General features: G+C 42.6%; 1 protein-coding gene across 4 annotated transcripts in view; it reads right to left on the reverse strand.

Moving 5' to 3' along the window:
- The window catches only part of PPEF1 (protein phosphatase with EF-hand domain 1), a 126,780-nt gene extending 106,259 nt beyond the window's left edge, over window positions 1–20,521 (reverse strand). The window contains exons 1-2 of one of the 4 annotated variants that reach the window (XM_084790459.1): window positions 4,896–5,027; window positions 4,385–4,451 (exon numbers count right to left, since the gene is read on the reverse strand). The gene's annotated coding sequence lies outside the window, so the exon portion shown is untranslated. Of the gene's footprint in view, window positions 1–4,384; window positions 4,452–4,745; window positions 4,765–4,895; window positions 5,028–20,234 lie in introns of those variants that run through there. The other 3 variants (XM_084790462.1, XM_084790461.1, XM_084790463.1) reach the window with 3 other exon arrangements.
- Window positions 20,522–20,901: the final 380 nt, after the last annotated feature.

The following is a 20,901-nucleotide window of genomic DNA, read 5'->3' on the forward strand; positions in this document are numbered from 1 at the left end:
ATTAGCTGTGTAACTGAGTTGAGTTACCCAATTATTCTGTGTTTTAGTTTTCTCCCCTGTAAACCAAGCATAATAGTTCCCCCCAGGGCTGTTGTAAGGATTAAAGGAGATAATATGTCCTCTGACCTCTGTCCCTTCCTCAATAAATAATGTTTTCAAAAAAGAAATGGATACAATTTATCTAGAGCTGCGTTTTTCTTTTTTTAATCTTTTAAATAATTTTTATTGATTCTTTGTGAGTTTCACATCAAGCACCCCAATCCTCCTCATCCCTCATATCTGCCCTTTGCCCTTGCAAACTCCCTGTAAATACCAAAAAAAAAAACCCCACAAAACAAACAACAACAAAACACAGAAAACATCTTATCGTGGAAACTGTAGTATGTCACAGTGTGTTCCACAGTATATCCATCTTCGGTTGCAAATGCTCATTGCAAGGAGCCATTGGTCTGGTTTGAAATCTCTGGCTTCTGTGACACCAACAATATTGGATCTTCACTAGGCTCTGCCCTATTATTATTGTTGTTGCCCTGTGTCATGGAAATCTTGCAGCTTTGGATCAGCAGGACTGGCCCATTTACAGATGATACAGATTTTGGGGTGGGCCACCTCAGAGCCCCAGATCTGGGCCTGGGTGGTAGCTGAGCTGGTAAGCACACGAGTTCTCCCTTATCTGCACCACGAGCATGAGCTCTCCTGCTGCTCCAGCTAGGCCATCCAATGCTGCCATTGGCAGGAGGCAGGGTCAGCTCTCTCAATCTCTCACCCTCCACCTGTGCCTTTGTCATCAGGGGCAGCTCCAACTGTATTGTGCAGGCAAGGGGCAGGGCCTGCTCTCCTGAGTGCTACAGCCAGGGGGGGGGGCAGGCAGGTCTGGCTCTCAGGCTCCTATGCCCTGGGGGCCAGTAGAATTGGGTTTTTCAACTGTGACAATTCTGTCATTGAGGCCAGGTAACTGTTCTTGTGTGGAAGTTTTCTGTGCTTTGTAGGCTGTTAAACAGCATCCTTGCCCTTTGTCTACTAGATGTAAACAACATTCCTCTCCTAGTAGTGACAAACAGAAGGATCCCAGGTACTGTCAAAGCTTTCTAAGATATCCCCTCCCCCAGGGCATTTTGAATTGTCACAACCAGGTGCTAAGAGTTGGTGCTGTAGGCAACTAATAAATAGAGGCCTGGAATGCTGCAAAACACATTCATGCTTTCATGCACAGGAGCATTCCTGTGAAGGGGTTACCCAGTCCAATCCATGGCTGTGGTGGGAAAACACTAACCTAAAGAAAAGAGTGTATGAGGTCAAAGACAGGGGCAGGGCAGGAGGTCCTTGTATCTCTCTTCAGATTACTTTCTTTCTTTCTTTCTTTCTTTCTTTCTTTCTTTTTTTTTTTTTTTTGCCAGATTTTGGAGAAGATACAGGTGGTGTAGGAGAAGAGACTGAAACTGTCTTGTGAGGGGAGTGTCTTAGTGTTCTATTGCTGTGAAGAGAACCCCCTGACCAAGGCAACTCTTATAAAAGAAATAATTTAACTGGGGGCAGGCTTACAGTTTCAGAGGGATAGTTCATTATCATAATGTTGGGAAGCAGGCAGGCAAGGCACTGGAACAGTAGGAGAGAGACAGACAGAGAGAGACAGACAGAGAGAGACAGACAGACAGACAAAGACTGGGCCTGGTGTTGGCTTCTGAAAGCTCAAAGCTCCCCTCCAGTAACATACTTTTTCAAACAAGGACACCTCCTAATTCTTCTCAAACAGTTCATCAGCTGGGGACTAGAGAGCTATTCTCTTTCAAACCACCACAAGGAGGTAGAGAACCATGCTGGCCTCACTCAGCCCGGGTGTATGTTTTCCTTAGCCAGAGGCAGAGTACCAAGATGAAGTGAACAGATTTTGCTTTTGCCAACAAGTATAAGGAAGCAGCCCAGTGTGGTGGTACACATCTGTAAGCTCAACAGTCTGTGGGCAGAGGCAGGTGTATCAATGTGAGTTCCAGGCCAGCCTGCTCTTCATGTCAAACTCAAAAAATAAGAAACAGCTGGGCATGGTGGCGCATGCCTTTAATCCTAGCACTCATAGGCTGAGTTAGGTGATTGCTGAGTTCAAACCCAGCCTAGAATACACAGCAAGTTTCAGGCCAGGTAAGGTTACATGGAGAAACCCAGCCTCAGAACACTAGTAAAATGAAAACAAACATGGATATATGTATGTGTGAATTATCCATGCAAATATATAATCTGGACGCAATAAAGCAGACAAGAAGTGATAAAAACAGCTACAAAAGCTGAGCTGAATTAGAAGGCAGACACATAAAGGACTGTGGAAAGATAGACTCAAAAGCAACAATCATGTATTACAGAAGGCAGTTTCAAAGTGTTTTGAACATGAGCTAGAAGAGGTAAGGTAAGCTCCACCACACTGTAGCAGTAATTTGCTTTCTCAACTAAATTCTCAGTTCTCACCAAGGATGGAGCGAGATAGTCTGCAAAGGCAATCAGATAAACCAGGCTTTCTAACTAGGGATAGGGTATAGTAAATGAAATGGCTTTCCATCAGTAAAGCCAAACACAAACCATCTGAGAAATCAGGGATCTCTGAGATGATTTCTAGTCTTCTTTATTAACTTATGTATACATTTTTTCCTATAGTTGTTCAGAAGCTTGTGGGTAGACATGGGGGTGTCAGGCCTCACACATTTCATGGAGCAATCTGAAACTTTAGACAACACTGTCACTGCTGGAGATCCCATCACATTGGAAGTCATCAGCAATTGTTACTAGAATGCTCCTAGTTGCTAATTTTGAGAATTTTTTGTAAAAGTTGCAAACGATTACAATATGTATATCCACTTCCCTACTCTCAAAGAGAGAAAATAGACATGAGGCCAAGCCAGTCTTGGGAGAACAGCATGTAGCCTTTATGGACATAATCCTTGCACAGTCTCTTAAGCATCAGCAAGCAGTGTGAGTACCAGCCCAGCCCTACCACTTATCAACTGTAAGGTCACACAGGCAAAGTACCTTAGCTCCTCCACTTCCGTTCCTTCAATTTAAAAACAAAGAGAGTCATGGCACGGCTACCTCACAGTGTTTATTATCCAAGAATGAATGTGGGACTACTTTGTAAGCTATCTTGTACTTGACTAATAAATAGTCATTGTGACTATGCTTTGAGAGGGACCAGGAGAGTTAGGATATAAAAAAGGAAGGGAAAATTTTTTTCTCCAAAGGCAGAAATCTCTGTGTATGCTGCATTACTGGAGCCCCAGTCTCATTTGTTCATGAAGTGCAAATGTAGGGACTCGGTAAAACTTACACCTGGCAAATGACTCTTTTAGTCAAGGACAGAGTTGGAAATCTGTAAGAAAAGCAAAGCATTCCCTAGAGACAAAATCAAAACACAACTGGTAGGTATAATTTTAGGGCCAAGTCTTGGCCATCTTATTTTGTATTAAAAGTGGGATTGGAGATAGATGGGTTATAGCCACTGGCAAGTAAGAAACACAGCTTTTGTGAATTTATTCTTCAGCTGATGGCTGGCCACTCATGGCTATTTCATAGCTGACAAACTAGGCATAAAATACTCAAAAGGCCTCTCAGAAATGTATCACAAGGAAAAGGCAGGCTGGCACTGAAGTTGGAAGCTCAGTTGGCAGAATGCTTGCCTAGCATACATAAAGCCCAGGGCAACTCCAGACCTCATAAAACTGGCCATGGTGGCATGTGCCTGGAATCATAGACCTCAAGAGGTGGAGGCAGGAGGATTCAAAGTCAACCTTGGCTACACAGCCAGTTTGAAGGCAGTCTGAACTATATGACATCTGGTCTTATAAAACAACAACAACAAACCCCTCAGATATCACTAACTATAAACTGTAATTAGGTCTGTAAAACAAATAATAATAAAAACTGCCTTTATTTTCCATGAAGCTAATATTTAAACTCAGAGCGGAAGTAGTGATGTCTAGTCTAACCCTTATAGTTCATAAAGGAGATGGGAGTTAGCTTGTTGAATTCACTAGCCTGAGTGCACAACTGGTGAATAGCCACAGCAGGGCTAAAATTCCACCCCACCCCCCTCCGCATTTGTGCTCTTTTCACTCCCACCCCAACCCATTTCTTCGCTCATCATTATCATAAAAAACAGGTTTGGTAGAGCAGTGTCAATTATAATCAGTATCATATCCCCCTTATCCTGCCAGCCTCAGAGGAAGATGCCAGGAAAACATTCAGCCTTCTTGTCCACTAGAGTAGTTAAAGACACCCTCCAGATGCTTTTTTAGCAGGTTTTAAAGCTTGAGCAATCCTCGGATGGTGGCAAAGATCCACCCAGAAGCCTGAGAGAAACCCACCTGAGAGCGCTTGGTGATGGAGAGTTCCAAACTCTTACCTTCCTGGAAGGAGGCTCAGAGCGCTGGGTGTAAAGCTCTAAGGTCACCATTTGAATTCTTCATAACCTAACAAACAGAGGACAACCCCTTTCATTTTGCACCAGGCAGGCCTCTCACATTATGTGATGTGCCTGGTGCTATTTCCTCTGTAACAACCAGGAAGAGTTGGCCTGTATACAAACGTTTCTAGTCTAGCCCTACACAAATGGGACTGAAGGGAGGCCCCGAGAATTTTATCCTCTTGGTGACTCCGGGAAGGGATTAATGTCGGGAAAGATCAGAGGAGAGTAAGAGGACTGCAGCCTTAGACCATTTCCAGTCCTGGCGAGGCAAGACACTATTATAAACGTGACACCTCACCCCAAGCCACACTCCAAAGTGCCAGAGTCCTCAGCCCCAGCAGCAGCCTTCTGGTCCTCCACGCCCAGTTTCTGGAAGTGAGAAAGAAAGGCATGGCTGAGGGAAGGCGCCAGAGGCAGCTATGCTTAAACAAGGTAAACTCCCACTTGCCTGCGCTGCTGAGGGAAAGTTTGGAATCAGGAAGTTAGGGGGACCGGAGCCCGGGCTCAACGCTGCTTTCAGGTGGTCCCGACTCTCAGGCCACAAGGTGGGATACCTGCTAGAACAACTGAGCCCCAAATCAAAATTCCGCTTTGAACTCCGCGCCTCTGAGAATGGGCGGGGTTACAGCGGAAGGCAGGATTTCCGGTGGCGCCGCTGAGTCTGGCGTCATTCTCTGAAAGGGCTTCTGAACAAGGCTAGGCTCCCGGAGGTTCCATAGTGTAGTGGTTATCACGTCTGCTTTACACGCAGAAGGTCCTGGGTTCGAGCCCCAGTGGAACCATGGTTCCTCGGTGAGCCTACCGTTTTGTAAGTCCCCTAGATAAAAACAAAATCCTGAGACTTTTTTTTTCTTGTATCTATATTTTTCCTTACACCTTTCTTGCTCTGACGCGAAAGGACAGAGACCTCTTCTTTAGCAAGGTCGCAGCCGATTTCGGCAGAGTTAGTCGGAGCTGGAGCTGTTGTCAAGCCCACCTCAGAGAGGCTTCAACATACTTCACCAGGAGCTCTGCCATCAGCCCTTTCTTCTGAACCAGGACAAGCTGACCCCAGAACTTCCTACGAAAATACATCAACATACGCTTTGAGTGCTGCTGAAGTTTTAAAGGTTGATTATGATTAAAGATTTAATATCTTATTCAACTCTTTAAGCCCTTTTTGAGCTCTAAAGATAAAGACTAAGAACAAAGCATAGTTCTTTTCCTTTCAGTGTAGCTGGAGGATTAGTTGAATGAAGATTCCTCTCTTTAAGGAAGAATTGATGTACAGTTTAGAATAAGTGCCAACCTTTTACATTTATCAATTGAATGTAGTTTTTGACAATTTCATACACGTATATAATACATCCTGATTACTCTGATTTTCCACTAATTTCGGGTTCTACAAACACCCATTAAGTGTTGTTTGATGAGTCAGTGTTTCTCTAGTTAATTTTTGCTTCCATTATTAAACAGTTTCATTTCAGGGAGGAGAACTTCTTTTGGGGGTTGAGGAGAAATTTTTATTCTTGACAAGAAGAATGAGTGAAAGATTTCTGAGGTCCTGGAGCAAGGGTGAGATGGTGATAGCAAAGAACTAAACAGGGAAAGAGAAACTTTGGATTTTTTTTCTTGGCTCTCCCAGCCCTAGTTTTGTTTATATAGTATATAAATCTACATCTTTTTCTAACAAACAAACACAACGTGATTTTTCTGTTAAAAATCAGTTTACTCTTTTTAAAACGTCAACCATTAAAATGCACAGTTGGGTACTGTTAACTATATTTGCATTGCTGTGAATAGATTACCAGAACTTTTTCTTGCAAAACTGAAACTCTACATCGGTCAGCCTTGTTCCCCCATCAACTTTATTTTTAATGGCCATGTAATACTCGTAGTTTATTATGCCAGACATTGACATAAGTACTTTTTTTTTGTTTTATTATAGGAATAAGCTGTGAAGCCCCTCTCCATTTTTAAAGCAAGTTTCTCTATCTTGAGCTAAGCTACACCTCCAGCTTACTATGTGTTTTGTAGTATCATCCCATTTCAATGGTAGCAGAATTCTACAAAGGAGCCATTATTACCATCATTTTAAAAACAGAAAATTTACCTTGAGTTCACACCACTGAGTGTAGTGTGTTTCTTCCCAGATCAACTTGGGGATCTGTGCCCTTAGCCAGCTTCCTCACTTTTAACATTCTGATTGTTTCCATGTTGTCATTATCTTGTGTAACCTGAACACTATACATCCTTATGTATAACTGAGACACCACCACAACCTTTACCACCATCACCACCACCATCACTATCACCACCATCATCTCCATCACTACCACCACCATCACCATCACCATTAAATTTAGTGTTTTCCTGAATGATCAGATGCCAAGATGACAGCAAGCTCTTCTGGGAGAGGACACTCTAACATTTCCTTACAAATAGAGGCTATGTTTACTCAGGAGGAACTGTTCAAAGTCACTTCCTAGAAAATAACTTTGGAGAAAAAAATTAGGGACTCAGATCTTCCGACTCTAGTTTCTATTTCCTTCCATTAATTGACATTCCTTTTAAGATGGGATAACACCAGTATCTTCTTTGCTATCTTCTGAGACTTTGAGGCAGGGAACTGTGTGGGTTAATTTGACAGGGGCTGAGTGAAAGACCTAAGAACTAAACAGAATAAGATGCTTAGTGAGGCCAGTGGCTCAAGTTAATCGCCTGCTCCTAGGCCAGCTCTCCACTTCAGTTAGGTAGTGCTGTGGCCAAGGACAAGGAGAAAATGCCACGAAAGATCAAAGGCTTCTTCTTATTACTTCTCTTTGGCTATGAAGGTATGTGCTGTTCTCCCATGATGTTTATTATGTATTTAATAATGTGATTCAAGACAATAGTTGATAAATTAAAATACAACTTGAGTAATAAATATTGTTGGATAACAACATGTTAATTAGTTAACAGGTTATTAATTTCAAAAGTCATCTTTGTATGTTTGTGTTTGTTACCGTCTTGCTACTGGCTTCCTGGTTTCATGAGGGACCTTCTAAAGTTCGAATGATGTTTAAAATCAAACAGAAAGAAAGAAAGACCTCAACATTTGTATAAAACAACTGTAAATTGCAACCGTTAGTGAGAAATCATGTGTCTTTGGAACTGTAGGAGGCAAAGTCAGAACAATTGAGGAATTAAATCTTCTAAACCTGACTATTATTTAGGGTTAAGGATGAAGCTATTAATAGCTTTGCTGGGACAAGTGTAAATGAGGACTGTCCCAGGCAAATCAGGACAAAGGGTCACCCCAGTTTAAATATGGATTAGCATAAGGCCAAGTACCACTGCAGTCTAATAGGCGTCTAATAAGATAATCCAAAGAGAGTCAATAAACCCTAAAGACTCAATATACTCCATCACTTTTAAATTTCTTAATGTGGCCCTGGCAGACATGATATGCTTAAATAAGGACAGATTAAAGCTTAAATCTCTAAAATGTCAATCAAATAAACTTTAAATTCTCTTTCAATCTTAGAAATAATATTCTCTCATGCCTCTCTCAACTCTGAAGTCCCATCAATTCAGAATTCCTCTTAAAGTTCATGCTTTCAAATTTTAAAAATTTGGTTGAAGGGCTCGGGAGTGTAGCTCAGTGGTATAGCTCATGCACAGCCTTCATGAGTCACTGAGTTCTGCTCAATCCCCAGAAGCACTATAAGACAAACAAACAAAAACCCTGTTTCGTCTTTATCCATCATAGCTACACCTTCAGTCCTAGTACTGGGCAAATTAAAACAGGAAGGTCATTAGTTCAATGTCAACCTAAGCTACTTAAGTTTGAGGCCAGCTTGGGCTATCTGAGGCCCTAACTCAAAACTGGGGGTGGGGTGGGGTCTAGGCTAGGCTGAGCTATATAGTAAGCCCCTGTCTGGGAGGGAGGGAAAGGAAGGAAGGAAGGAAAGAAGGAAGGAAGGAAAGATGGAAGGAAGGAAGGAAGGAAGGAAGGAAGGAAGGAAGGAAGGAAGGAAGGATTGGTTGAATGACTTTTTGTGGACATTGTATGTTTATGAGTGTTATACAGAAAAGGGACCCTCTCTGCTCTGCAAGTGACTTGCCAGTCAGACAGGATGAATACACAAACGGGACAGAATTCCTGACTTCCACCACTCTGCTCTGTTTTCTCCATATGAGCCACCAGTCTTATGTCCTTTGCTATCTAGTAGTATTTCTGGTGTTTGGAAAGACTTGTGAAAATAAAATCTCAAGGATATACCCTAAGAAACAAGTTTTTTTTCTTTTTTTACATTATTTTTGTTGTTATTATTTTGAGATAGGGTCCCAAACTGAAGCCCAGGCTAGTCTTCAACTTACTATGTAGTCAAGGTTGGATGTGGCCTCATAGCAATTATTCTGCTTTTACCTCCTGAGTACTAAAATTTCAGGCATCAGCCACCACACTCAATTTCTAAGATGGTTTTTTTTTTTTGTTTGGTTGGTTTTGGGGGTTTTTGTTTGTTTGTTTGTTTGTTTGTTTTGGTTTTGGTTTTGGTTTTGGTTTTTCGAGACAAGGTTTCTCTGTGTAGCCTTAGCTGTCCTGGACTCACTTTGTAGACCAGGCTGGCCTCGAACTCACAAAGATCTGCCTGCCTCTGCCTCCCGAGTGCTGGGATTAAAGGCGTGCGCCACTATGGCCCCGCTATAAGACATGCTTTTAAGGAAGGTTCATGTAACCGGTTGTTAGAGTTCTACCCTTCCTCTTTGCAATTAAGAGTCAGAAATTTGTGCCTTTTTGGGGGTAGGGAGTCAGGCTAGAGATGGAGCCCAGGGCCTTATGCATGCTAACCTATGGCTCTACCATTGAAATATATACCCAACTTTTCCCACAAACTTTTTAGGCTTATCTGACATTAGCTATTTGTGTTGCTTCTCTTTTGTTCCTTGTCTTTTTCTCACAGAAAGATGTATGCAAAGACTCTGATCCAGATACCCCTGGTTCTCAGACAGATGCTCAGAGTGCTCACACTTACTCATTCACATGCATGGCATTGCCATTCACTGCTTACTGCTCTGTTCTTTCAAGAACCCTTATTGGGGGGCATGAGAAACAGCTTAGTTTGTACTGTGCTTACAGCTCATACCTGATGACCTGAGTTCCAGCCCCAGAACCCAGGCAATGGCAGCTGGAGAGGTGGATTAACAGATAATAGTACTTACTGGAGAGGACCTAGGCTTGGTTCCCAGTGCGCCATAATTCCAGCTCTAGGACCTCACATAGCCTCTTCTAACCTCTTCAGGTACCAGACACGGTCCAGATGCACACAGGCAAAACACTCATACATGTAAAATGAAAAAAATATAAGTTGAAAAAAAAAAGCCGAGCCTAGTGATGCATACTTATAATCCCAGTGCTAGGGAGGCAAGTGCCTGGGCCTTGTTAGCCGGCCAATCAGCCTAGCCTACTGGAGGAGCTCCAGGCCAATGAGAGCCCCCTGTCTCAAAAAAGGAAGTAGAAAGAAAAAGTGGTTGGCTCCTAAGGAATGGCACCCACAATTGTCCTCTGGCTTCCACAGGGGCAACACAAACCCATGACTGAATATTTGCAACAGGGTAAACATTAGAACTTGACATTCAGAATCAGAATAGATCCCTTCATCTAACAATGCTACTCACTGACCCTCCCACCCATCTTTCTATTGCTTGCTAAGACACTTTAGCCAAGGCAACTTGTAGAAGGAACAGATTATTGGGGGCTTACAATTATAGAGGGTGAGGCAAGGGCTTGGTAGCAGACAGGCAGTCAGGCATGATGCTGATACAGTAGCTGAGAGATAGCTAACTGGGCCTCGAGTGAGCTTTTGAAACCTCAAAGCCTGTGCCTGAGTGACATGCCTCCTCCAACAAGGTCACAACTCCTAATCTTTTCCAAAGAATCCCACCAGCTGGGAACCAATTAGTCAACTATATGAGTCTATGTGAGCCATTCTCATTCAAATCAGCACACTGCCCCATTGGTAGAAGTCCTCTAAACGTGTGTGTGTGTGTGTGTGTGTGTGTGTGTGTGTGTGTGTGTGTGTGTGTGTGTGTGTGTGTCCTGGGGATCTTGTCTGCCTATTTCCATCTGCCTCACAGCACTGGTGTTGCAAGCCCGGCATTTTACGTAAGTACAAGGATTCAAACTCAGGTCCTGATGGCTGCACAGCAAATGCTCTTAACCACTAAGCCATTTCTTTAGCTTGTAATGCACCTTTAAGTTAGACCTGCCCTCTCACCATCAGGAACAAAAGACAAGCTGCGAGAAGCAGAAAAGAGTAGGACTCTTTCCTGTTCAATAATTTGATAATCTTTGTGCATGGCCGAGGAGCTCAGATATCTCTACTAAGAGCGTAGATAGCATCTGTCCAAGTAGAAAGGGTGAGTGGGAAGTCTTGGGGAGTGCACATTCTCCTACTCACCTAACCCAGGCCCTCTACCCCACACATGACTTAGAAGGACACAAGCCATCCCCAAATGGATAATGTGACCCAGCAGTTTCCTGTGTACTCTACCCCAAGCCAATGTGGATATGGTGGGAAGCAAAGGACAAATAGAGGACATCATGGCTGTGCTCAGTTAGCCAGATGGAGACAAACGCCAACACACATGGCAAAGGCACATTCCACTGGAGAGTGGGAGCCCAAGCACAAAGGTTCTTAGCCTGTTTCTTCTTTGTTGTTTCTATTCTTTGGTGACAGCAGCTTCTTATTATTGTGAAATAAGATCAGTAGATGAGCTTTGTTTCTGCACCAGATGAAGGTTCGCTTGGGAACCACACATGTGATCACACTAAGACAACCACTGATGTCATAGAACGAAGTTTGGGTCCTGTTTGTCTTCCACTGTGCATTGTGGATCCTACGCCTTTAGTGATTATGAAAACATCCACCCTATACAAATGTGTTAGTTCATTTTTTGGTTATGTTTATTGTATAAAGACAAAGGGAGCTATCCAGTCCCATCTTACAGGTAGCTATGTCCATTTTGCAGGTACAACAGCCATCAGGCATTGCAATTTTTTTTGTAAAAAGCAATTGTTTTTTAAAGACTTATATTATTTTTAATCATGCATATGGGGAAGCAGTATGTGCACCTGCATGCTGGTGCCTATGGAAGCTAGAGGAATCAGAAAGCCTGAAACTGGAGTTTCAAGCAGTTATGCACCATCAGACAAAGATGCTGAGGTAGCGCTTGGGTCCTCTAGGAAAGCAGTGTATTCTCTCAACCTCTGAGCCATCTCTCCAGCCAAAAGCAACTTTTAAAATATGTGGTTTATGTGCCATCTAATTCATCCACTTAAAGGGTACAATTCAGTCATTTAAAAAAAATTCTACTTACAGATTTGTGGCACATGTGATTTAATTTTAGAACCTTTTCATCACCACAGATATTAAATACTCACTCCCTATTCTCCTCATCCATCTCAGCCCCAGTCCCTGGCATCCACACTTTCCCTTTCTGGCTCTACATTCACCTCTTCTAGACTTTTACACTGAAATGAGATTACACGGCATGTGGTTTTTTTGTCTTTTGCTTGCCGTGTGTCTGTGAGGTTCATCTGTGTTGAAGCATGAAAGGCTAACAGAGTTACCCATGAAAATGCCTGTCGCCTAAAATAGCAACACTTTGACACCAGAAGTAATTTCCTTCTTTCTTCTTCCTGAGAGGGACATTACTGCAGCCTGCTGGGTTTCTCCAGTGTCTTTATTCATGTTTCTCGAGTAGATTAAGGGATTGGTTGCTTTTTTTTTTTAATCATTCATAGTTTTATGTTTCTCTCCCTTGCTTTGTCTATTTCTATGGGAGTGAATACTGTATATTCATTTGATTGGTGATACCCAATCAAAAAGACCAAAAATAATCTCTTCTCTTTTTGGGCTTGCAAGGACTATGCAGAGAAACGAGCATGCCTTGATTGACATCCCACCCCCACCCCAGTAACAAGGGCTTCCCAGTGGATAGCCCTTTGGATGAAAAAGGCACACGAGTCCACATTGCACAAATCTAAGATGAGCAAGTGGCAGTATCACCTGTCAGCATGTGCCGGGAGCATGGGAACGACCTGAGCAGGCAGAAAAAGATGCAGCCACACGATCAAAATCATTTATGGTTTTTCTTCTAAAGGTTGCCTGTTATATTCTGCTGTGATACATTGTAGACAAAAAAAAAAAAGCCTTGTGCTTTTATTCCCCAGTTGTTTTGGTGATTAAATCATATTGAGGGAACTGCAACAGCTACTTTCATTGGTTGCTCCCTTGGTGACAGTGTTTTTCTGTTAAATGTCTTCTGTTCCTTCTTTCTCTGCTCATTTTCATAGGAATCTGGCACCTTAGAATCCCAGGCTGCCTTCAGGCAAATGCTTGCTAGGGAGGGGAGCTGGTGGGGTGGGAGAACGTGAAAGAAATCAGCTTCAGATTTAAGGAAGCACAGGAAAAAGCTCAGACCCCATGCCTGCCTAGTGGCTAGGTCCCCCCCCTCCCCCCCCCCAGTAATAAGGAAGGATACAGAAGTCCCTGAAGGCCATCTGCTGAGCCTATTGTGAATTGTGGGTTGGCTCACTTGATTTTAGTAGATGTTCTTCAGTGACAGATTTGGGCTTTGATACCCTCTTTTATGTCTCCACAGAAGTCCTGGCAAAACTGATGGTTACGCAACAATTAGGGCCTCTGGGAAACTGTCTCTGCTATCCCAGCTTCTCTTAACCATGGGAAGTGGAGCATAGTGCCTCTCGCTTGACAACCCCCAAGTCAGACAGGTGCTAATCTCTAGCATTCTTGGGGTGAGTAAGAGTATATCTCAGTGGTCTCATATAGCTCAGGATGGCTGGAAGGAAGGTGGTTTTGAACTCACTATAAAGAGATAGTCCTGAACTTCTTGGTCCTCATGCTTTCATTCATCTCCCAAGTGCTGCGATTACAGGAGCGAGTGGCACCATGTCCTGCTTATGTGGTGCTGGGGATTGAACTCGAGGCTTTGTGAGTGTTAGACAAGCACTCTACCAAGCAAGCAGTAGCCCCAGCCCTGATCCTGTCTTGAAAGATTGGGGTGGGGGGGGAGGAAAAAAAAGTAAAGCAGGAAGGAAAGTGTTGAGAATGAAGGCCAAGGCCAAGGCCAAGGAGTGAGTTGGAATTAAGAAAGTCCTCTTCATAACAGATGGAATGTGGAAGAAAAGTTGGCAGATAAGTAAGGGGATTTGATTTGAAACAAAGAAGAAAGAAAAAAATCTATGGACCAGGGCATGACAAGAAATGCAGAGTGCAAAATGCTCATGAAGAGAGGTGGGCAGGAGGCAGATCATGGTGTCTTTGAATAGTCAGTCATCATAGAGACAAGGAAATGTCCTGAGAACACTCATCTGAGGGACTTTGAACAAGTGGGTTTCATTTCTCTGCATTGGCAGATGGAGGATAAATGTGAGTTGCTCTCTTTAGCAGTGATGCATGATAGAGAGTGCTAAGAGCAGGCAGGGTGTGTGGAGAGGAGAGGAGATCGTTCCTCCTCCTTATTATCATGTTTCCTTTTCATTATCTTCACTGTGGCATAGTGTTCTATTTTGTGAATTATCACGATGTTTCTCTACTTGTGATGGCCACATGAGAACGTCTAGTTGAGGAGCAGGTATTAAAAGGTCTGCTTCCATGAATAATCCAGGGCACAAGTTTTTTATTTTGGGAAAATACACGAAAGCATTTCTAGTTAAGAATGGAGTTGGTGGTTTATGGGGAACACATATACTCAGCTCAGCATTGGTATAAACCACCAAAAGCCAAAGAGGTTGGATGACCTTCCACCCCCAACAGAAGCATATAAGAGTTGGGGTTGTGGGGCTGGAGAGATGACTCAGCAGTTAAGAGCACTGACTGTTCTTCCAAAGGTCATGAGTTCAATTCCCAGCAACCACATGGTGGCTCACAACTATCTATAATGTGATCTGATACCCTCCTCTGGCCTGCAGATGTACATGCAGGCAGAGCTCTGTATACATAATAATAAATAATAAATCATCTTTAAAAACAAAGAGTTGGGGTTGTTCTATACCCTATCCACATTTGGTTGAGTCCTGTTTTGAATAGTAAGAGGCATATACAGGTAGAGACCCAGTAGTCCACTCAATGCAAGGGTCTGAACCTGCCTTTAGCAATATCTGTGCAGTGCTTGGAGTAAGCCAAGATTTCAAAGGAAATAAAGGTTTATTCAAAATGCTGGAAGCTGAGCAAAGATAAGAAGGGAAGGAAGACAGGAAGGGCTGAAAGCATTTAGCATGGCAGTGTGGAGATGGAAAAAGCAGTACTGGGGAGAATCTATTGCATTTGGAAAGATGGAACCCTAGGCAATTTCTTTGCTAGTACAGGTCTTGCCACTGTGGTACTTGCTTATGGTAGTTTGAATGAGAATGGTCCTCATAGGCTCATATGTTAGAAAACTTGATCCCCAGTTAGTGAAACTGTTTGGGCAGGATGAGGAGGTGTGGCCTTCCTTATTGGAGGAGGTCTGTCACTGGGGAAAGGCTTTGAGGTTTCCCAGTGTGCCTCTGTCTCCTACTAGCTTATTGAAATATGAGCTCTCCGCTGCTCCTGCTGCCATGCCTTTGCTCTGCCATCATGAATTCTAACCCCCTAAAACCATAGCCCAATTAAATACTTTCTTTGCTCAAGGTACTTTATGACATCAATAGCAAAGTAACTAAGACACTGGTTCTCTTGCTCAGCTATTAAGAAAATATCACAGACTGGCTTGCATATGACAACAGAAGCATATCACTGAGAGTTCTAGATGTCCCTGGTCAATGCACTAGCAGATTCTGTGTCTGGTGAGGGCTGCTGGTTCATAGATGGTGTTTTCTCTCAGTGTCCTCACATGTGGAAGGCTATCCAGCTTTCTGGGACCTCATATTAAAGGATTCATCTCATTTATGAGGCCAGACAGCCTAATCAGAGTCCCAAAGTGATTTAATCACCTTCAAAAACCTCCATCTCCTGATGCTATCACATTGGAGAACAGATTTCAACATCGGAATTGAGCAGGTCCAAATAATTAGACCATAGTGAGTACTATGGTCAACTCCCAAACCCAGCATTGAGCCACATATCTGTAATCTTAGCACCTAGGAAGTGAGCATTGGGTAATTAAGATTTCAAGGCCAGCCTTGGCCACATAGTAAGTTTGATGCCATCTGGGGTATATGAGATACTATATCAAAAAAACATAAACAAAAACAAAAGAACCAGACTCAGAAACAACAAAAATGGCATTCCTTCACTTTCACTGCTACCCTAAAGGGTCAGTTTTGCCTGTAACAGGAGACGAACAGTGGAACAACATTCTAGAAGAGATACCAGTGTGGTGGCTACCAATGAAGTTGCTGACTAGATTTAGAAGATATGATTCTTTGACTCCCATTACAGCCCCAGCATCACTATGGGTATTGCCCAGTGGTCTATTATTCCAGGTCTTCAAGTTGCCCCTGTATAGGGAACCAGGCTTCTGCTCCACAGGGTCTGTGCCCCCGTACAGTGCCAGCCTCACAGTGAGTGGACCAATGTGGCTACAGAATATCTATTCTTTAATTTGTAGCTTTTAGAATCATGAGAGTATCGACTCTCACCCGGAAAGCTTTTCATGGGCATAAGATTCTGTTGTTAAATAACAAGGTAGTTAAAGGAGGGGCTTCCAGTTTCTCCTGTCTACACTCTGGTTTCTGTTGAAAATTTTACAGTAGGTATGTATTGTTTTCTAGCCGGAACAGAAATAAAGGGATTTGTTTTGCTGAAAAGAAGTGGGGCTTTGGAACTAATGAGAAGAAAATTAATATATTTTACTTATTCATTCTAAGGTTCATGGCTGAGACTCCTTATAACAAATGACAGAGTAATAAAAGCAAGCAAATTCAGGCTGATGAGAGAGCTCAGCTGGCAAAGTACCTGATATACAAGTAGAAAAAAAAATCTCTGTTTAATCCTCAGAAATCAAATAAAAAATCTGGGCACAGTGGGGAAGAGGAGACAGGAGGACCCCTGGGGCTTGCTGAACAGCTAACCTAGCTTATTTGTCCATTTCTAGGACCTTAGGGAAATGACTGTATCTTGACAAAAAAAAAAAAAGGTAGATAGTTCCTGAGGAACATCTGAGGCTGTCCTTTAACTCCCCATACACACACACACACACACACATACATACATACATACATGAGCACACACATGCATGTTTCCATGTTTACCTATTAAGTTCTACATGGAAAAGTTTGGGTGGGTGAGAAGAGCACATATTCACTGTTGATGGGTGTCTAAACTGGTATAGCCACTATGGAAATCAGCATAGAGGTTCCCCCCCCCAGAGCCCTAAAACTAGAACTACAATATGATCTAGGTTTACTATTCTTGAGTATTTACCCAAAGGACTCTAAGTCAACCTATGATATAAACACCATATATAAGCAGAACGTGGTCCTTAATCCCAGCATTCAGGAGGCAGAGTCAGGTAGATATTTTTGTAGACCAGGTCAGCTTAGTCTACATAGTGAGTTCCAGGACAGCCCTGGGTATAGTAAGACCAGTGAGACCATATAGCCATAGTGAGATCTTGTCCCAACACACACACACACACACACACACGAGAGAGAGAGAGAGAGAGAGAGAGAGAGAGAGAGAGAGAGAGAGAGAGAGAGAGAGAGAGAGAGGGAGGGAGGAGGGGGGAAGGAAGACATACAAACAATGGAATTTTATGCATGTAACTATAAAGAAAAGTGAAACCATGACATTTGTAAGAGAGTAGATGGAACTGGAAATTATTATGTTAAGCAAAATTAGCCAGACTCAGGAAGGCAAATAGTGCATGTCTTCTTTCCTAGGAAAGGATGAGAGGAAAAGGAAAGGTCTTCGGGTGGGGATAACAGCATACGTGTGACATGAAAGCAGACAGGGAGTTCGTTATTGGAAGGTAGGAAGAAAGCCAGGAGGATGAGAGCAGAACAGAAAACAAGGAAAGGGAGTGAAGGAGGAGAACCAATAAGAAAAGTATATAGTGCCAGGTATGGTGGTGCACACTATTAATTCCAGCACTTGGGAGAAGGAGACAGATCTCTGTGAGTTCAAGGCCAGCCTGGTCTACATAGTGAATTCCAAGACAGCTAAATAATGAGACCCTGTGTCAGAGAGGGTGGCCAGGGAGGAATGCTGACACCTTTAATGGTCCCAGATTATGTGTATGGAATTTATATTTTATTGTGGTTTATTATCTTTTATACATTATAGACAAATCTCAAGAAAATTTTCTAACCAATAGCCCAACCAAAAATACCTCTTTTGTTGTTATTTTAATTATTATTATTTTTTATGTGTATGGGTGTTTTGTCTGTCTATATGTCTGTGTATCACTTGTATGCCTAGTACTCTCAGAGGCCAGAAGAGGGAATAGGGTCTCTTGGGACAAGAGATATAGATGGTTGCAAGCTACCCCATGGGTGCTGGGAATTGCACCTTGGATCACTGGAAGAATATCCAGTATTCTTAAATGCAGACCCCATTGTTTGTCTATGAGATGGGATTTTGCTAGGTAGTCCAGGGTGGCTTTACATTATTTTTTTTATGAGACAGGCTCATCTCACTCAGACTTAACATGCAGCCGAGGCTGGCTTTAGACTCCCAGTCCTCCCGCCTCTTCCCCTTGCAGAGCTGAGATTACAGTAATGTGCCACCGCAGCAAAACTGCTCTTAACATGAATGTGACACAGTGAGGCAACTGGGAATCGATTCCCTCATTGCATATTTAAGCAGAGACAGGAAGGAGGAGAACAAAGAAGAGGAGGAACATCAGCAGCAGGAGAAGGGAAAGGAGGAGCAAAGGGTGGAGTAGAGGAAGACATAATCAGTAAAGGGAAAGTTAAAAAGGAAAGAAAAATGGAGTCCAACATTGCTTAGAAAGGAAACTCCTCAAAGCATTTTTTTTTTTAAAGAAAGTCTCTTTAAATGTTTATTTTTGTCAGAAGAGCTGACACTTTTCTGTGAGAGTTTTGGTCTATTGTTATAAGCATTGCCCCCCCCCATTAAAACCCATTCAAAACCTCCTATTCCTTGAGGTAAAGAACCTTTAAAAAATTAATTTTGTAAAGAAAAAATATTAAAATTACTTTAATTTGATAAATAGAAATTTTTTTTTTGTTTTACCCTGGTGAACATATATGTATTTTATACAGCATAGCATCCTGTCACTCATTGGCAAGCCACTTTTTAATGGTATAACTTCATTCTTTATTGTGCGTACATGCCACATTTTCTTTCTCATTTCCCTGTTGATGGGCATTTAGACTGGTTCCATATTGTGGCTAATGTAACTAGTGGTAAATAAGTGTGGATGTGCAAGTGTCTCTGTGATATGTGGTGTGACCAGCTGCTTCAAGATCCTGCAGCCACAGCTATAGCTGTTCCTACCATCACTACACCTTCCTTGCCGTGACAGAGTGCATCCTCGAACTCTTAGCCAAAACAAATCCTGTCTAAAGGCTCTCCCTGCGGATATTTTGATACAACCGTGAGAAATGTAATGGATGCAGATCGTTTTATTAAATGACAGGTCTCTACCACTAAAAATGAAAAGTTCCAAGTTTCTTCCTCTCCCACATACCTCCTGAAACTGTGTTGGTTCTGTTCCACTTTTTAATTGCTAACATCAAATGCATATTTAAAAATTCACACAGAAAACTGCCTGAAGGGCTAGAGATGTAGTTCATTTGCTGGAATGCTTGTTTAGCATGAATGAATTAAACCCCCAGGACCACATAAACCAGGTTTTGTGGTGCATGTCTATAATCCTAGCAAAGGGAAGATGGAGGCAAGAAGGTCAAGATTTAAATCTCATTCTTGGCAAAAAGAACAAATTGGAGGCAAGCCATGGCATGTGGTACTCAAGATTCTGGCTTTCCAAAAAAGAAAAGAAAAGAAAAGAAAAGAAACAGAAAGAAGAAAGAGAGGGAGAAAAAGGAGGAGGAGGAAGAGGAGGAGAAGAGTGATCGAAGGGGCTAGGGATGTAACTCAGTGGTAGATTGCAGGCTTAGCATGGTCCAGGCTCTGGGTTCCTCAAAATAAAACTAGCAAACAACACTGACTGGAGGAGGCAGCTGAAGAAATTTGGGAGTGAGAGAGGTGGTCTGCCTCAGGGAAGGTAGCCCAGTGCCAGTCAGCCCTGAAAACATACATACAAGTACCATTACACTGTGTGTGTGTGTGTGTATGTGTGTGTGCGTGCACACACACACACGTCTACATACATGCATGCAATAATAATTAGAGAAAAATGAGATGAATTCGAAGGAGAGTGGAGAGGGGTATGTGGAAGGGTATGAAGGGAGGAAAGGAAAGGGAGAAATGTTTCCATTATAACCTCAAAATTATTTTTAAAAATATAAAAAAGTCTTTTCTGCATAAAAGGGGGAGCTGGAAAGGTTCATATTAGAATGTTAATAGTATTGATATTGACAGTGAGAAATAAAGGTGCCCTGTGGCTGTTAAGATGGTTTTGCAGGTGAAGGCACTTGCTGCCAAGCCCGATGAGCTGAGTTCAGTCCTTGGAACCCACATGGTGCAAGGAGAGAATCAGACTTCTGCAAACTTTCCTCTGATTTCTGCACTGGTGCAACGGGGCCCTTACTCCCCCTACTTTACCCAACCCCTCACAAAAATAAACCATGTAGTTTATAAAAGAAAGTTGCATTGCACATTGCTTTGCTATGTTAATGTATTGTCCACAGTTCTATAAGGAACAAAAATAAGAGTTGCCATCCTTTTCCTACCTCATTTCCTGGCACCGGTGGAAGTTTCTCCTGGTGGATGCATCCTCAGCTGGACTTCCTCTAGAATAGCTTCTTAACTTCTATGGCATTATTTTCACGTTGCTTTCCCATGTGATTACTGATTCTGTGGCATCTCTCTCTCTTTTCTTAATTTTGTTTTCCTTCTCCTGTTCTTTTGCTCAGCCACATTGGGATTATCATCAGCAGAGGTATGTGACAGTAAGAAGGATGGGGGGTTTTGTCATTATTGCTTTTGAAATAAAATTAATGTATTTGGAGGAAGAGTATTGAGGGTGACATTGAGGGCCTTGTGTATGCTAAGCAAGTGATTTTCACTGTACTCCCTATACCTGAAGCCTGAGAGGTTTTTTTTTTCAAATGTATATTATTTTATTTGTGGGCAGGGTGGAGTGGGATGGGTTGGGTGGTATCACGTGAGTGTAAAGGTGTGCATGCCTGTGCACATTCATTTGAAAGCCACAGGAAGATTGGCTGTCTTCCTCTATTGTTCTAGCCCTTATTGTCTTGAGTCAGGCTCTCTCACTAAACTGGAAGCTTGTTTTTTTGGCTAGGCGAGCTGGCCATGAGCTACCTAAATCGCTCATCTCTATCCTTCTAAACTGAGGCAACAGGCATATGGAGCCACGCCCAGCTTTCTGCCTGGGTA

Source organism: Acomys minous (assembly GCF_964271855.1).
Source record: "Acomys minous genome assembly, chromosome: 7".
Lineage (NCBI taxonomy): Eukaryota > Metazoa > Chordata > Mammalia > Rodentia > Muridae > Acomys > Acomys minous.